The 15342-nt window shown below is 40.9% G+C and overlaps 1 long non-coding RNA gene across 1 annotated transcript in view; it reads right to left on the reverse strand.

Moving 5' to 3' along the window:
* LOC129468986 (uncharacterized) overlaps positions 1-14355 on the reverse strand; it is a 36290-nt gene extending 21935 nt beyond the window's left edge. The window contains exon 1 of the long non-coding RNA XR_008652884.1: positions 14321-14355. This is a non-coding gene — a long non-coding RNA (uncharacterized lncRNA). The remainder of the gene's footprint in view (positions 1-14320) is intronic.
* Positions 14356-15342: the final 987 nt, after the last annotated feature.

Raw genomic sequence — 15342 nt, forward strand, 5'->3', positions numbered from 1 at the left:
AAGGGCTTAAAGGAGCTGATGGAGCTGAAAGCCAAGTTTCGAGAACTACGCGAAGATTGCAGAAGCCTCAGTAGCAGATGCGATCAACTGGAAGAAAGGGTATCACTGATGGAAGATGAAATGAATGAAATGAAGCGAGAAGGGAAGTTTAGAGAAAAAAGAATAAAGAAGAAATGAACAAAGCCTCCAAGAAATTTGGGACTATGGGAAAAGACCAAACCTACGTCTGATTGGTGTACCTGAAAATGATGGGGAGAATGGAACCAAGTTGGAAAACACTCTGCAAGATATTATCCAGGAGAACTTCCCCAATCTAGCAAGGCAGGCCAACATTCAGATTCAGGAAATACAGAGAATGCCACGAAGATACTCCTCGAGAAGAGCAACTCCAAGACACATAATTGTCAGATTCACCAAAGTTGAAATGAAGGAAAAAATGTTAAGGGCAGCCAGAGAGAAAGGTCGGGTTACCCACAAAGGGAAGCCCATCAGACTAACAGCTGATCTCTCAGCAGAAACTCTACCAGCCAGAAGAGAGTGGGGGCCCATATTCAACATTCTTAAAAGAATTTTCAACCCAGAATTTCCTATCCAGCCAAACTAAGCTTCATAAGTGAAGGAGAAATAAAATACTTTACAGACAAGCAAACACTGAGTGCTTTTGTCACCACCAGGCCTGCCCTAAAAGAGCTCCTGAAGGAAGCACTAAACATGGAAAGGAACAACCGGTACCAGCCGCTGCAAAAACACGCCAAATTGTAAAGACCATCGAGGCTAGGAAGAAACTACAGCAACTAACGAGCAAAATAACCAATTAACATCATAATGACAGGATCAGATTCACACATAACAATATTAACGTTAAATGTAAATGGGCTAAATGCTCCAATTAAAAGACACAGACTGGCAAACTGGATAAGGAGTCAGGACCCATCAGTGTGCTGTATTCAGGAAACCCATCTCACGTGCAGAGACACACATAGACTCAAAATAAAGGGATGGAGGAAGATCTATCAAACAAATGGAAAACAAAAAAAGGCAGGGGTTGCAATCCTAGTCTCTGATAAAATAGACTTTAAACCAACAAAGATCAAGAGACAAAGAAGGCCATTACATAATGGTAAAGGGATCAATTCAACAAGAAGAGCTAACTATCCTAAATATATACGCACCCAACACAGGAGCACCCAGATTCATAAAGCAAGTCCTGAGTGACCTACAAAGGGACTTAAACTCCCACACAATAATAATGGGAGATTTTAACACCCCACTGTCAACATTAGACAGATCAATGAGACAGAAAGTTAACAAGGATATCCAGGAATTGAACTCAGCTCTACACAAAGTGGACCTAATAGACATCTACAGAACTCTCCACCCCAAATCAACAGAATATACATTTTTTTCAGCACCACACCACACCTATTCCAAAATTGACCACATAGTTGGAAGTAAAGCTCTCCTCAGCAAATGTAAAAGATCAGAAATTATAACAAACTGTCTCTCAGACCACAGTGCAATCAAACTAGAACTCAGGATTAAGAAACTCAGTCAAAACCGCTCAACTACATGGAAACTGAACAACCAGCTCGTGAATGACTATTGGGTACATAATGAAATGAAGGCAGAAATAAAGATGTTCTTTGAAACCAATGAGAACAAAGACACAACATACCAGAATCTCTGGGACATGTTCAAAGCAGTGTGTACAGGGAAATTTATAGCACTAAATGCCCACAAGAGAAAGCAGGAAAGATCCAAAATTGACACCCTAACATCACAATTAAAAGAACTAGAAAAGCAAGAGCAAACACATTCAAAAGCTAGCAGAAGGCTAGAAATAACTAAAATCAGAGCAGAACTGAAGGAAACAGAGACACAAAAAACCCTTCAAAAAATTAATGAATCCAGAAGCTGCTTTTTTGAAAAGATCAACAAAATTGATAGACCACTAGCAAGACTAATAAAGAAGAAAAGAGAGAAGAATCAAATAGATGCAATAAAAAATGAAAAAGGGGATATCACCACCGATCCCACAGAAATACAATCTACCATCAGAGAATACTACAAACACCTCTATGCAAATAAATTAGAAAATCTAGAAGAAATGGATAAATTCTTCGACAAATACACCCTCCCAAGACTAAATCAGGAAGAAGTTGAATCTCTGAATAGACCAATAACAGGTTCTGAAATTGTGGCAATAATCAATAGCTTACCAACCAAAAAGAGTCCAGGACCTGATGGATTCACAGCCGAATTCCACCAGAGGTACAAGGAGGAACCAGTACCATTCCTTCTGAAACTATTCCAATCAATAGAAAAAGAGGGAATCCTCCCTAACACATTTTATGAAGCCAGCATCGTCCTGATACCAAAGTCTGGCAGAGACATAACCAAAAAAGAGAATTTCAGACCAATATCCTTGATGAACATTGATGCAAAAATCCTCAATAAAATACTGGCAAACCGAATCCAGCAGCACATCAAAAAGCTTATCCACCATAATCAAGTGGGCTTCATCCCTGGGATGCAAGGCTGGTTCAACATATGCAAATCAATAAATGTAATCCAGCATATAAACAGAACCAAAGACAAAAACCACATGATTATCTCAATAGATGCAGAAAAGGCCTTTGACAAAATTCAACAACCCTTCATGCTAAAAACTCTCAATAAATTAGGTACTGATGGGATGTATCTCAAAATAATAAGAGCTATCTATGACAAACCCACAGCCAATATCATACTGAATGGGCAAAAACTGGAAGCATTCCCTTTGAAAACTGGCACAAGACAGGGATGCCCTCTCTCACCGCTCCTATTCAACACAGTGCTGGAAGTTCTGGCCAGAGCAATCAGGCAGGAGAAGGAAATAAAGGGTATTCAATTAGGAAAAGAGGAAGTCAAACTGTCCCTGTTTGCAGATGACATGATTGTATATCTAGAAAACCCCACTGTGTCAGCCCAAAATCTCCTTAAGCTGATTAGCAACTTCAGCAATGTCTCAGGATACAAAATCAATGTACAAAAATCACAAGCATTCTTGTACACCAATCACAGACAAACAGAGAGCCAAATCATGAGTGAACTCCCATTCACAATTGCTTCAAAGAGAATAAAATACCTAGGAATCCAACTTACAAGGGATGTGAAGGACCTCTTCAAGGAGAACTACAAACCACTGCTCAATGAAATAAAAGAGGATACAAACAAATGGAAGAACATTCCATGCTCATGGGTTGGAAGAATCAATATCGTGAAAATGGCCATACTGCCCAAGGTAATTTATAGATTCAATGCCATCCCCATCAAGCTACCAATGACTTTCTTCACAGAATTGGAAAAAACTACTTTAAAGTTCATATGGAACCAAAAAAGAGCCCGCATTGCCAAGTCAATCCTAAGCCAAAAGAACAAAGCTGGAGGCATCAGACTACCTGACTTGAAACTATACCACAAGGCTACAGTAACCAAAACAGCATGGTACTGGTACCACAACAGAGACATAGATCAATGGAACAGAACAGAGCCCTCAGAAATAATGCCGCATATCTACAACTATCTGATCTTTGACAAACCTGACAAAAACAAGAAATGGGGAAAGGATTCTCTATTTAATAAATGGTGCTGGGAAAACTGGCTAGCCATATGTGGAAAGCTGAAACTGGATCCCTTCCTTACACCTTATACAAAAATTAATTCAAGATGGATTAAAGACTTAAATGTTAGACCTAAAACCATTAAAATCCTACAAGAAAACCTAGGCAATACCATTCAGGACATAGGCGTGGGCAAGGACTTCATGTCTAAAACACCAAAAGCAATGGCAACAAAAGCCAAAATTGACAAATGGGATCTCATTAAACTAAAGAGCTTCTGCACAGCAAAAGAAACTACCATCAGAGTGAACAGGCAACCTACACAATGGGAGAAGATTGTTGCAACCTACTTATCTGACAAAGGACTAATATCCAGAATCTACAATGAACTCAAACAAATTTACAAGAAAAAAAACAAACAACCCCATCAAAAAGCGGGCAAAGGACATGAACAGACACTTCTCAAAAGAAGACATTTATGCAGCCAAAAAACACATGAAGAAATGCTCATCATCACTGGCCATCAGAGAAATGCAAATCAAAACCACAGTGAGATACCATCTCACACCAGTTAGAATGGCCATCATTAAAAAGTCAGGAAACAACAGGTGCTGGAGAGGATGTGTGGAGAAATAGGAACACTTTTACACTGTTGGTGGGACTGTAAACTAGTTCAACCATTGTGGAAGTCAGTGTGGCCATTCCTCAGGGATCTAGAACTAGAAATACCATTTGACCCAGCCATCCCATTACTGGGTATATACCCAAAGGACTATAAATCATGCTGCTATAAAGACACATGCACACATATGTTTATTGTGGCACTATTCACAATAGCAAAGACTTGGAACCAACCCAAATGTCCAACAACGATAGACTGGATTAAGAAAATGTGGCACATATACACCATGGAATACTATGCAGCCATAAAAAATGATGAGTTCGTGTCCTTTGTAGGGACATGGATGAAACTGGAAAACATCATTCTCAGTAAACTATCGCAAGGACAAAAAACCAAACACTGCATGTTCTCACTCATAGGTGGGAATTGAACAATGAGAACTCATGGACACAGGAAGGGGAACATCACACTCCAGGGACTTTTGTGGGGTGGGGGGAAGGGGGAGGGACAGCATTAGGAGATATACCTAATGCTAAATGACAAGTTAATGGGTACAGGAAATCAACATGGCACATGGATACATATGTAACAAACCTGCACATTGTGCACATGTACCCTAAAACCTAAATTATAATAAAAAATAAAATAAAATAAAATAAAATAAAATAAATAAATAAATAAATAAAAAATAAAGAGGGGAGAGTGGGCTAGCCATATGGATGTAACCCATTGCTGTGACATTTATTGCAAATTAATAAAGTGGCTTTTGTAGTTTGAAAAAAAAATGGGGTATATCCATACAATGGAATATTATTTAGCCATAAAAAGGAATAAAGTACTGATTCATGCTACAACATGGATGAATCTTGCAATTATGGTAAGTGAAAGAAGCCAGACACAAAAGGCTACATATTGGATGATTGCATTCATATGAAATATACAGAATGGGCAAATGCATACAGACAGAAAGTCAATTACTGATTTTCAGCAGCTGGTGGGATAGGAGAACAGGGAGAGGCTACTAATTTGTATGGAGTTTCCTTTTGTGGTGATGAAAATGGTATATATCTCTGGTTTAGATGTTTAGGACTTTCTAGTTGTTAGAATACAACATTAGATACCAGAATTAGGAAATCCAGATGCCTTTCATTGTAAGTCATTTGATTCTATACCAAGATTGATCTGCCATAGTATAAGAATAACTGCTGTCTACTTCTCATATTTCATGGAGAATATTTACAAATATATTGGTCACTGATGCTTCTTTTCCCAAACTCATGCCAAAATCTCAAATGTGTCAGGCATGTAGGAGGTAGTCAATAAACGTTATTTACCTTCCCGTCACTATATCAATTTATGTCTGAGCCCCTAACCCTTTAGAAATTACTAGTTTTCCCTAACGGTAGCCATGGAATATGTAAAAAATAAAAAGAATTTAAATAAGGATTAATATTGGGTAATCTGAAAGGAAATGTGAATTCTAGTGAATATCAGCAATCTCCTTAATCACCCAATAGCATTATGTAACTCTCTTGCTCACAACCTCAGTCTTGGCAAGTATTAGGACACGAACTCTCCAGAGTTGTCCCAAGAACAGTAGGTCCCAGAAAAAGAAGAATGACTTGTGACAAGAACCCTGAGGAGTGCCTCAATCTGTTTCCATGATTTATGATCTTCTTACCTCAGTAATGACTCCCACCATTTGGTTCAGACCTACAAGAGGCCATGTCTGACATTTTAGCAGAGAGACGGGCATATACCATCCTGAATCTGTCTTGGGCTCACGAATCACATTGAGCTCACAAATCACCTTTCTTCCCTGCAAAGTTATCAGCTGTTTAATTATAGATAAGTTTGCATCTGTGGCCAAGAACCCAGGCCAGGTTTTATAAAACCTGAACTGTCTCCCAGTTTCCGAGGACAATCAACATCAAGGAATCTCGCTGCATGACTATAGGGTTGATGAAAAATTCCATTTTTCACAAGTAAAACATTTTCTTAGATTCATGAATAGCTACTGACAATGTCTAATGAAACAACTGATAATACATCTGGGTTTGGGTGAGATGGGAAGAAAACCAAAGCCAAAGGGGACCTATAAAAATCACTTCCTGGCTGGGTGCAGTGTCATGCCTGCAATCCTGGCACTTTGGGAGGCCGAGGTGAGCAGATCAGTTGAAGCCAGGAGTCCAAGACCGGCCTGGGCAATGTGGTGAGACGCTGTCTCTACTAAAAATACAAAAAAAATTAGCTGGGCCTGGTGACACACACCTGTAGTCCCAGCTACTTGGAAGGCTGAGGTAGGATAATCACTTGAACTGGGAGGTGGAGGTTGCAGTGAGCCAAAACCCTGCCACTGCACTCCAGCCTGGGTTACAGAGTGAGACTTTTTGGGTATGGCCCTGTAAGAGGTAGAGAAGAGGACTGAATGACTCTCAAGATTCTTCAACTTCCCATATTGTAAAATTCAATGTTTGAGGAATTGTGTGTAATTGTTATTTTTATAGCTAATATGTACAAGTTGTACAAAACATAAAAGATTCAAAGGGGTCCTATAGAAAAAAGTCTCTATCCATCCATTTTCTTTAATCATCGAATTTTTTTTTTTTTTGAGACAGAGTTTCACTCTTGTTGCCCAGGCTGGTGTGCAATGGCGTGATCTCAGCTCACCGCAACCTCCACCTCACAGGTTCAAGCGATTCTCCTCCCTCAGCCTCCCAAGTAGCTGGGATTACAGGCATGTGCCACCACCACTGGCTAATTTTGTATTTTTAGTAGAGACAGGGTTTCTCCATGTTGGTCAGGCGGTCTTGAACTCCCAACCTCAGGTGATCTGCCCGTCTCAGCCTCCTAAAGTGCTGGGATTGTAGATGTGAGCCACTGTGCCCGGCCTAGTCATCGAATTTCTTATCCCAGGGGGAATGTTGCCAGGCACTGTTCTAGGTCCTGAGGATAAAGCCGTGAACAAAATAGAGTCCCTGTCCTCAATGAGCTTACATTCTAGCGTGAAGAGAAACAAAATAGCTTTGGGTATGACAAAAATAAAATAGCCTGAGAAGGAACAGCTTTGAGGTAGGAGAAAAACCAGATGAGTATGGTTTCATAAAACTTAGAAAAGATGAGGATTTCAAGAATGAAGGAGTTGTCAGCCACGTCAAATGCTGTAGAAAGCTCAAGTGAGATAGCAACAAAGTGTTGACTATTGGCCCACGAAGTAATGGTGATTGGTGACCTTGCCAATTGTTTCAGTGAATTGGTACAGTCAAAAGCGCAGTTGAAATGGGTTGAGGAGGGGATATAAAAATTACAACTAATCCACTAGAGGAATATTGATTTAAAAATATGTGAGAGAAGCAGCAGAGCCCAGGTAATGGGAAATGTGCATCAAGGGGAGTTTTTCTTAAAATGTATTATATTAAGGCATGTTTATATGCACATGAAGTAATCTAAAAGAAAAAGAAATGAATTCAGGAAAGAAAGCAGATCATTTCAAAAATAAAGTCCTTGAGAAGGTAAGAGGAGATAGGAACAGGGCACAAGCGGAGGGCTTGGCCTTAGGTAGAAGCAGGGATACTCTTTCCATTTTAACATCCTTTCAGAGGATCTACACACACACATGCGCACACACACACACACACACGTATAGATATGAATGGGTATATATACATTTTTTTTTAATTTTTTTTTGAGACAGGATCTCGATCTGTTGCCCAGGCTGGAGTGCAGTGGTGCTATCTCATCTTACTGCAACCTCCACCTCCTGGGTTCAAGTGATTCTCCTGCCTCAGCCTCCTGAGTAGCTGAGATTACGGGCATGTGCCACAGTGCTCGCTAATTTTTGTATTTTTACTAGAGACAGGGTTTCACCATGTTGGCCAGGCTGGTCTCGAATTCCTCACCTCAGCTATTCATCCGCCTCAGCCTCCCAAAGTGCTGAGATTACAGGCGTGAGCCACCACATCTGGCATATATATATCTATATAGTTATCTATATAGATATGTATAGAGACAGAGATTTTTTTTTGAGACGGAGTCTTACTCTGTCACCAGGCTGGAGCACAGTGGCATGATCTCAGCTCACTGCAACCTCCGCCTCCTGGGTTTAAGTGATTTCCCTGCCTCAGCCTCCCGAGTAGCTGAGATTACAGGCACCCGCCACCACCCCTGGCTAATTTTTTTGTATTTTAGTAGAGATGGGGTTTCACCATGTTGGCCAGCATGGTCTTGATCTCCTGACCTCATGATCTGCCCACCTCGGCTTCCCAAAGTGCTGGGATTACAGGCGTGAGCCACTGCACCTGGCCCTATTTATATATTTTTATATGTAGCAAATAACAACATGCTCTATGTAGTGTTTTGCATCTTGCTGAAAAAAACCTTAACAGTATGTCTAACTAGACACTCACAGACTTTCTCATTTTGACTGCTGCATAGCGTTGTCTTTTATTGCTACACCATAATTTACTTCTAATCCTCTACTAGTAAACACTGTCTGTTTCCAGTGTTTTTCTATTGCAAACAATGCTTTAATGAACATCTTTGTACAGAGGTGCTAGTGTGTCTGCAGAATAAATTACTAGAAATGGACTTGTTAGCTCAAATAGTATAAACATTTTTAATTTTGAAAGCTATTACCAAATTGTTCCTAATTTACACCAATTTATAACCCCAAATGTATATTAGAGTCCCTGTTTCTGCCTCATCCACTCAGTGTTAAGCAGACTTTAATATTTCTGACAGGTGAAAAATTGTGTCTCAGGGCCTTAATTTGCATTTATCTTGTTACAAATGAGGTGTGGCATTATTTTATGTTTAAAATTCATTCGTGTTTCCTTTTCTGTGTACTTGCTGTACATCTGCCTATTTTTCTATTGTTATTGGTCTTTTTCTTTAACATGTAGGAGCTCTATACATTAAGAATTTAGAGTTTTGTTTGTCATATATATTGTAAATATTTTCCTAATTTGTTGCATGTGTTTGTACTTTTACATGTATCAAATTTTATAAACTTATACAGCATATGTAGTTTTGTTGTCTATTGTGTGGTTTGTATATTTTCGGAGTCTATTATGTGAGTCCACATAGTCTATTGACCTCTTCCTGTACAGCTTCTGAGTTTGGTGTTATGCTTAAAAGTCCTACTGAACTCTAAAATTATAAGAAAAAGATATTTATTTTTAAGTCTAAATCTTTGATCTATGTGAGATTTATTCTTACTAAGAAATAAGTTAGGAATCCAACTCTTTTTTTTTTTTTTTTTTTTTTTTGAGATGGAGTTTTGCTTTCGTTGCCCAGGCTGGAGAGCAATGGCCCTATCTCAGCTCACGGCAGCCTCCATCTCCCAGGTTCAAGCAATTCTCCTGCTTCAGCCTCCCGGGTAGCTAGAATTACAGGCATGCATCACCATACCTGGCTAATTTTGTATTTTTAGTATAGACGGGGTTTCACCATGTTGGCCAGGCTGCTCTCGAACTCCTGACCTCAGGTGATCCACCTACCTCAGCCTCCCAAAGTACTGGGATCACAGGCGTGAGCCACCACACCCAGCCCCAACTTAATATTTTTTATGACTATCCAGATTCCCAATGCCATTTATATAATGCCATCTTAATCATTGACTAAGTTCCTGACCATGCCAAGGGAGAAGTGGTTAAAGAAAAAGAATATGCATTCAAATATTTGTTAAATGAGAATAGAAAAATCCATGAGCAATGGAACATCGGGAATGGGAAATTTGTAAAAAATTAGTTGACAAAGACTTTGCTCCTGACTTGTAGTCCTTCTTTCTGACCCAGTTTACGCTATTGTCTTGGATGACTAAACTGTTCATGTTGAAGACCCATTCAGTGACTTAGCCTTGCAGTGTCTTCACCTTGATTCCAGTGATTTTCATCTTCACTCCATCCCCTCGTGCCCCTGGCTACATTCTGGTTTTCATTGCCGTCAGGAGCTATTCAACTTCTGAAATAGGAAACTCAAGCATCCTGCTTTCTAACGACAACCTCCCATTCTTCTGGCTCTTTAGCTCCCTTATCACCACCACACATCTTCACCCATCCACACATGGGTCCTTTCACCTTTCTGACTTCTCTCAGCAGCTTTTCCTGCGTTTCCCTTCATTTTCTCTCCAGCCATTCTAACCACTCTGGTCAGCTCTGAATTCCTTATTCTTTTTGTCTTTTTCTCTACCCATGGGTCAAAACATAATCCTGGATTGATGTGAATCTGCCTTCACCATTCATACAGGCAAGATACCACATACTATTGGGGAAAAATCATACTCTATGCAAACTGGTGCCACTACAAATTAATGATTCCATTGCTTTCAAGAGTAAGTCCAAGTTCCTCTGCAAAATATACAGGGAAGGCCCTTCACAATCCAGCTCCAAGTCCCATTTGTTCTACTTCTCTTTCCACTCACCCTCACAACCTATCCTCTGAGAGCAACCCCCCTTGCTTTTGAATAAGCTGCTCCCTTTGCCTAAAGTGGCTTTCCTCTTCCCCTTCCTCTGGCTAATTCAGCTTAGGGAATCATCTCCAGGAAACTGCTACCAACTCTACCTCATCTGTCTGGATTGTGTGTTCTTTTTGGTTCCATCAGATTCCATGCTACCCTTTCTGAAAACTGATCATGCTTTATTGGAGAAGGTTGTTTAAATGACTGCCTCCCTAGAGAGGAGTGGATCTCAAAGCTCAGGATGCATAAGCATCAGGCAGAAAGTTGATTTTTATTAGGCCTTAGGTTGAATCCAGGAAATCTGAATTTCAGCAAGCACACCAAGTGGTACTGATGCTGGTGGTTCTGGGACTACTCTTTGAGAAACAGCAAATATGAGCTCTTGGATGCCAGGGGAATATTCTCAAACAGGTTTTTCTCTCCTGTGCTAAGCAGAATGCCTGATAAATGTCAATATATGTTTTCTTCAATAAATAATTGTTAAAAGGGTTATCATGTGCCAGGAACACACCCAGGATCTAGGGTACAGACACAGTATTCACTTTCATGGAGCCTACAGGGGCCATGTTTGTTGACTGAATGAAGGAGATTCAGATATCAAACAGATAATATCACAAACCTTAAAAGTCACTTTTGTCAAACCTTATAAACCCCTATAAAATAAAGAAATGTGGTTTTTTTTCCTCTGAAGCTGTAACTAAGTCCTAGTAGCAAGATTGCCCTGGAACACTATTACGTAATGGTTTTAAGAGCGTGGACTCTGAACACTTGGGATTAAATCTTAGCTCAAAAACTTAGAAATGTGCAATCTCTGAACCTCAGCTTTCTCAGCATAATATGGGGTTAAAGTAACATGCATTAATTTAACTGGTAATTATTGAACTCTTCCTATGTGCTAACTCACTATTAGGCACTGGAGACATGCAATAAATCTAGACAAACTCCCATGGCTATGCAGCTTACAGCCTAGTAAGGGAGAGAGACAATCAAACAAACAGGTGGCGCAGATATTTAAAGTTAATAAGTGCTCTGAAACAAACATGCGAGTGGAGAACATAACCGCAGGTAGGGGTGGTCAGGGGACACTTTGGATGTTGTGGTCAAGAAAGGCCACTCTAGGGAAGTGACATTAACTTGAAGTCTGAAGATTAAGAAGAACCCACTCTACAAGGGTGGCATGGAAGATGAGCTTTCCAGGCAGCATGAACAGCAGGTGCAAAGGTCCTGAGATTGGATTGTCTGAGGAACAGAAAGGAGGCTTACGTGGCCACCATGAAGTGATCAAGAGATGGTGGCCGGGGACGAGAAGGTGGTGGTAGCAGACAGAAGCTACATCACATCAGGCTTCTAGGTCACGGTGGGGAGTTAGGATATTATTCTAGAAGCACCAAGAGACCACTGACATAATCTTGAATTGAGTAACTGTGTGGTGTTTTGGAAGCATAGAGAAGAGAAGCTCCCAAGAAAGACACAGTGAGTGCTGTCAAACACTGACAAAATATTAAGGATGCAGTAAGATGTAGGGATGTGTCTACTATTAATAGATTTGCCAACATAAGAAAGTTGGTGACTCTAAGAATAGAGGGTAAAGATAGGAGCTTGATTATAATGGGTGGAATAATCAATGGGAAATGAGATGATGTTAGACAACTCCAGAGATTTTGCTGTGAGTGGGCAGAAAAAGGAGATAGTAGCTGGAATATTGTTGCACAGGTTGAATGAAATAGCCCCTCTGACATGCTGAGCCCAATGCCTGTCACATAGTAAGTACATCCCTATTCTTAATATTATGTTTACTATCCATAGTCCCTTGTATGTCTATTCAAAGTTCATTTTTTCCTAAAAATGTTTTCAAACTGTGATTATCTTATTTGAGTCCTGGGAATGTACCTGGTGACTCAGAGGGTCATCCACAGTTATGAATGACTGTATCTTTGGCCACTACAGACAAAAGTTACTTTTTCAGGAATTGTAAATGGAAGGGTTTTGTGTTTTAAGTGGCCTGTCGGAGTGCATTTGGTGCTGGCAGGATGCAGTGAGATGACAGCTCATTTCAGCCTGAAAGAGTGCTTTGAGGGTGCTGCCAGGCACGTGACATCAGGCAGTAAGTGATCTTTCTCCTTTTTCTCTCTGCGGCTTCTGTGCCAGCTTCATTTTGATCATAGCACAGATGTAAGAGCACCCAGTGAATTCGTGGTGTCCAGATGGGTTTTCTGGCATCTCCATATCTCCCTGTGATAATTTGGGAGGGTTGATATTTGTGGGTTTGTGATTTGTTTTTGGTCTTTTGTTTGCTCAGTGTCTGCCAAATAGACACATTTCCCCAGTTTTCACTATTTAGGAGCACTGAAACCACCAAAGATTAGCCACAGTGGCAAAATAATAAAGCTACTGGTTTAATCTACAATCAAGGTAAACTAGCTACCCTAGCAGAAGGCAAAGAGGACTAAATGGTTTTTGTCCTGAAGTCACTGTAGTGCCTTTCCTCAGAGTGCCAGCTCACTCCCCAAGACATCGATATACGTTTGTGTCAAGACCTGGGCATATGTGCAGCATATAAGTCCTGTTAAAGTGTCAGTTAACCCCATCTTCTCAGTACATGCATCTGTTTGTAGCTGGTTGATTAGCTATTGGTCTGGAAAGACAGCATTTCTCTCATCTTCAAGGACACAGGATCAGAACGGACCCTTTTGTTTTTCTTCCTGCCAGCTGAAAGGGAGCATACTGAGGCTTCTCTTCTTGGACTTCTTGCTTCTCAAAGTCCTCCCTTGTTGTTTCTTTAGAACAGTCTCTCTTTCCAAAGAAACTTGGTGTATATTGATAATATATCCTATGTATTTGTGACTTCAACCAGTCATTGCCTTGCATTGCCATATAGGTGTTCCATGTGTGTTTTATTTTGCCAACTATAATTGTGAGCCCCTTACACTTATTTGAATTCCCTCCAGTTAGGTGCATAATATAGACACTCTGTAAATATTTTTAAATTAGTTTTAATACATTGTTCTACCCTCAAGGATCTTAGAGTTTCACTGGGGAAGCAAGGGATACCCAGGTGAAACAGTTCAACAACAGAGCAAAGCAACAATAATTCAGTGCCAAATGTGGAGATGTAGACCCAAGAGGTACAATGCTAAGGATGTCAGAGGAAAGTCACCAAGCTGGGCCATTCTGAGAAGGCTCCTAGTTGCCTGTAACAGTTGTTACTTGTTCTAAGAGAATAAGTCAGTAGCTGCTTTCAGAGTTGGCCTGGTTTTACAAATGAATCTAGCTATCAGAGTAGCATTACTGCAATTGTCATTTTGTCCTCTGCATACTGATATCTCTGCTTCCCCAAAGGGATTTATTCTACAGACAAGCCCAGCTCATGGCCCCTAGAAATACCACAGCGAAGTTTACTTCTGTCCTCTTTTCCCACTCTCCAAAGCCCTTTCATCATTTGTATTTTTTTTTAACTTCTGTTTCTATGAAAAGATTTATCTTTATGGTTCAGCTCTCTAAAAGAAAGAGCTGATAGCATGAGAATGGGCATAGCAAGGATGCATATGCCTTCCCGCACTGCTTTCTGGGTGCTGCACTTGTGCTTTTAATCCTACTGCTGTCAAGCTCCATTAGGAGATTTGAGCATCAGCCTCCTACCTTTGGGGCCTGGCCTTCCATCAGCCCTGGCCAAAATGAGGACGGTGTTTGAGATGGGTAATCAAAAAGAAAGACAGGTTAGGTATCACAAAGAGCCCCACCCTAATTCACTATCCTGATGGCACAATCACCTTACGCATCACACAGGGGCATTTATCCTCCCACTTGCAAGCACTGAGTGCCATTAGGGGAAGCCATCCGAATGCCATGTGCTGGCATCCATACAGTGATTTAAAACAGCAGAAGATGGGCCGGGCGCGGTGGCTCACGCCTGTAATCCCAGCACTTTGGGAGGCCGAGGCGGGCGGATCACGAGGTCAGGAGATCGAGACCATCCTGGCTAACACGGTGAAATCCCATCTCCACTAAAAATAAGAAAAAAAAAAAAAATTAGCCAGGCGAGGTGGCGGGCGCCTGTAGTCCCAGCTACGCGGGAGGCTGAGGCAGGAGAATGGCGTGAACCCCGGGGGGGCGGAGCCTGCAGTGAGCCGAGATCGCGCCACTGCACTCCAGCCTGGGTGAAAGAGCGAGACTCCGTCTCAAAAAAACAAACAAACAAACAAAAAAAACAGCAGATGAAAGCTAAGAAATGATTTCCTCTTTCTGGGAACGTAGAACAGTGCAGAAGGAGGAGAACCCCCGACCCCCATCCAAGGAAGCAAAGTTATTCAGATCAATCCTGGTGATCATGGGGTGACGGATGTTACGGCCTTCACATCTGGCCTCTTTTGTAGCTTTGGTGAGTCAGAAGCAACACTTAGACTCTTGCCTTAGAGGACTGGCAGTAAGTTTCTTGGAAAGAAAAGGCCCCCTAAGTGACACCCCCTTTCTTTGCATTTGATATAAAGTAGAAACCAGTGCCATGGGAAGACTCAGAAGCAGGTGTTTATGTCTCTGTAGCTGAAATTAACGCCTTTGTTGTCATCGGTAGAAAATACTAACTGCTCGGCTATGCAAGTTATTGTGCTGGATCTAAAACCAGAATCTATATATTTTTTCTGAGCTCTTAAAGCTCTTTTCTT

This window comes from Symphalangus syndactylus, chromosome 12, assembly GCF_028878055.3.
Source record: "Symphalangus syndactylus isolate Jambi chromosome 12, NHGRI_mSymSyn1-v2.1_pri, whole genome shotgun sequence".
NCBI classification, from domain to species: Eukaryota; Metazoa; Chordata; class Mammalia; order Primates; family Hylobatidae; genus Symphalangus; species Symphalangus syndactylus.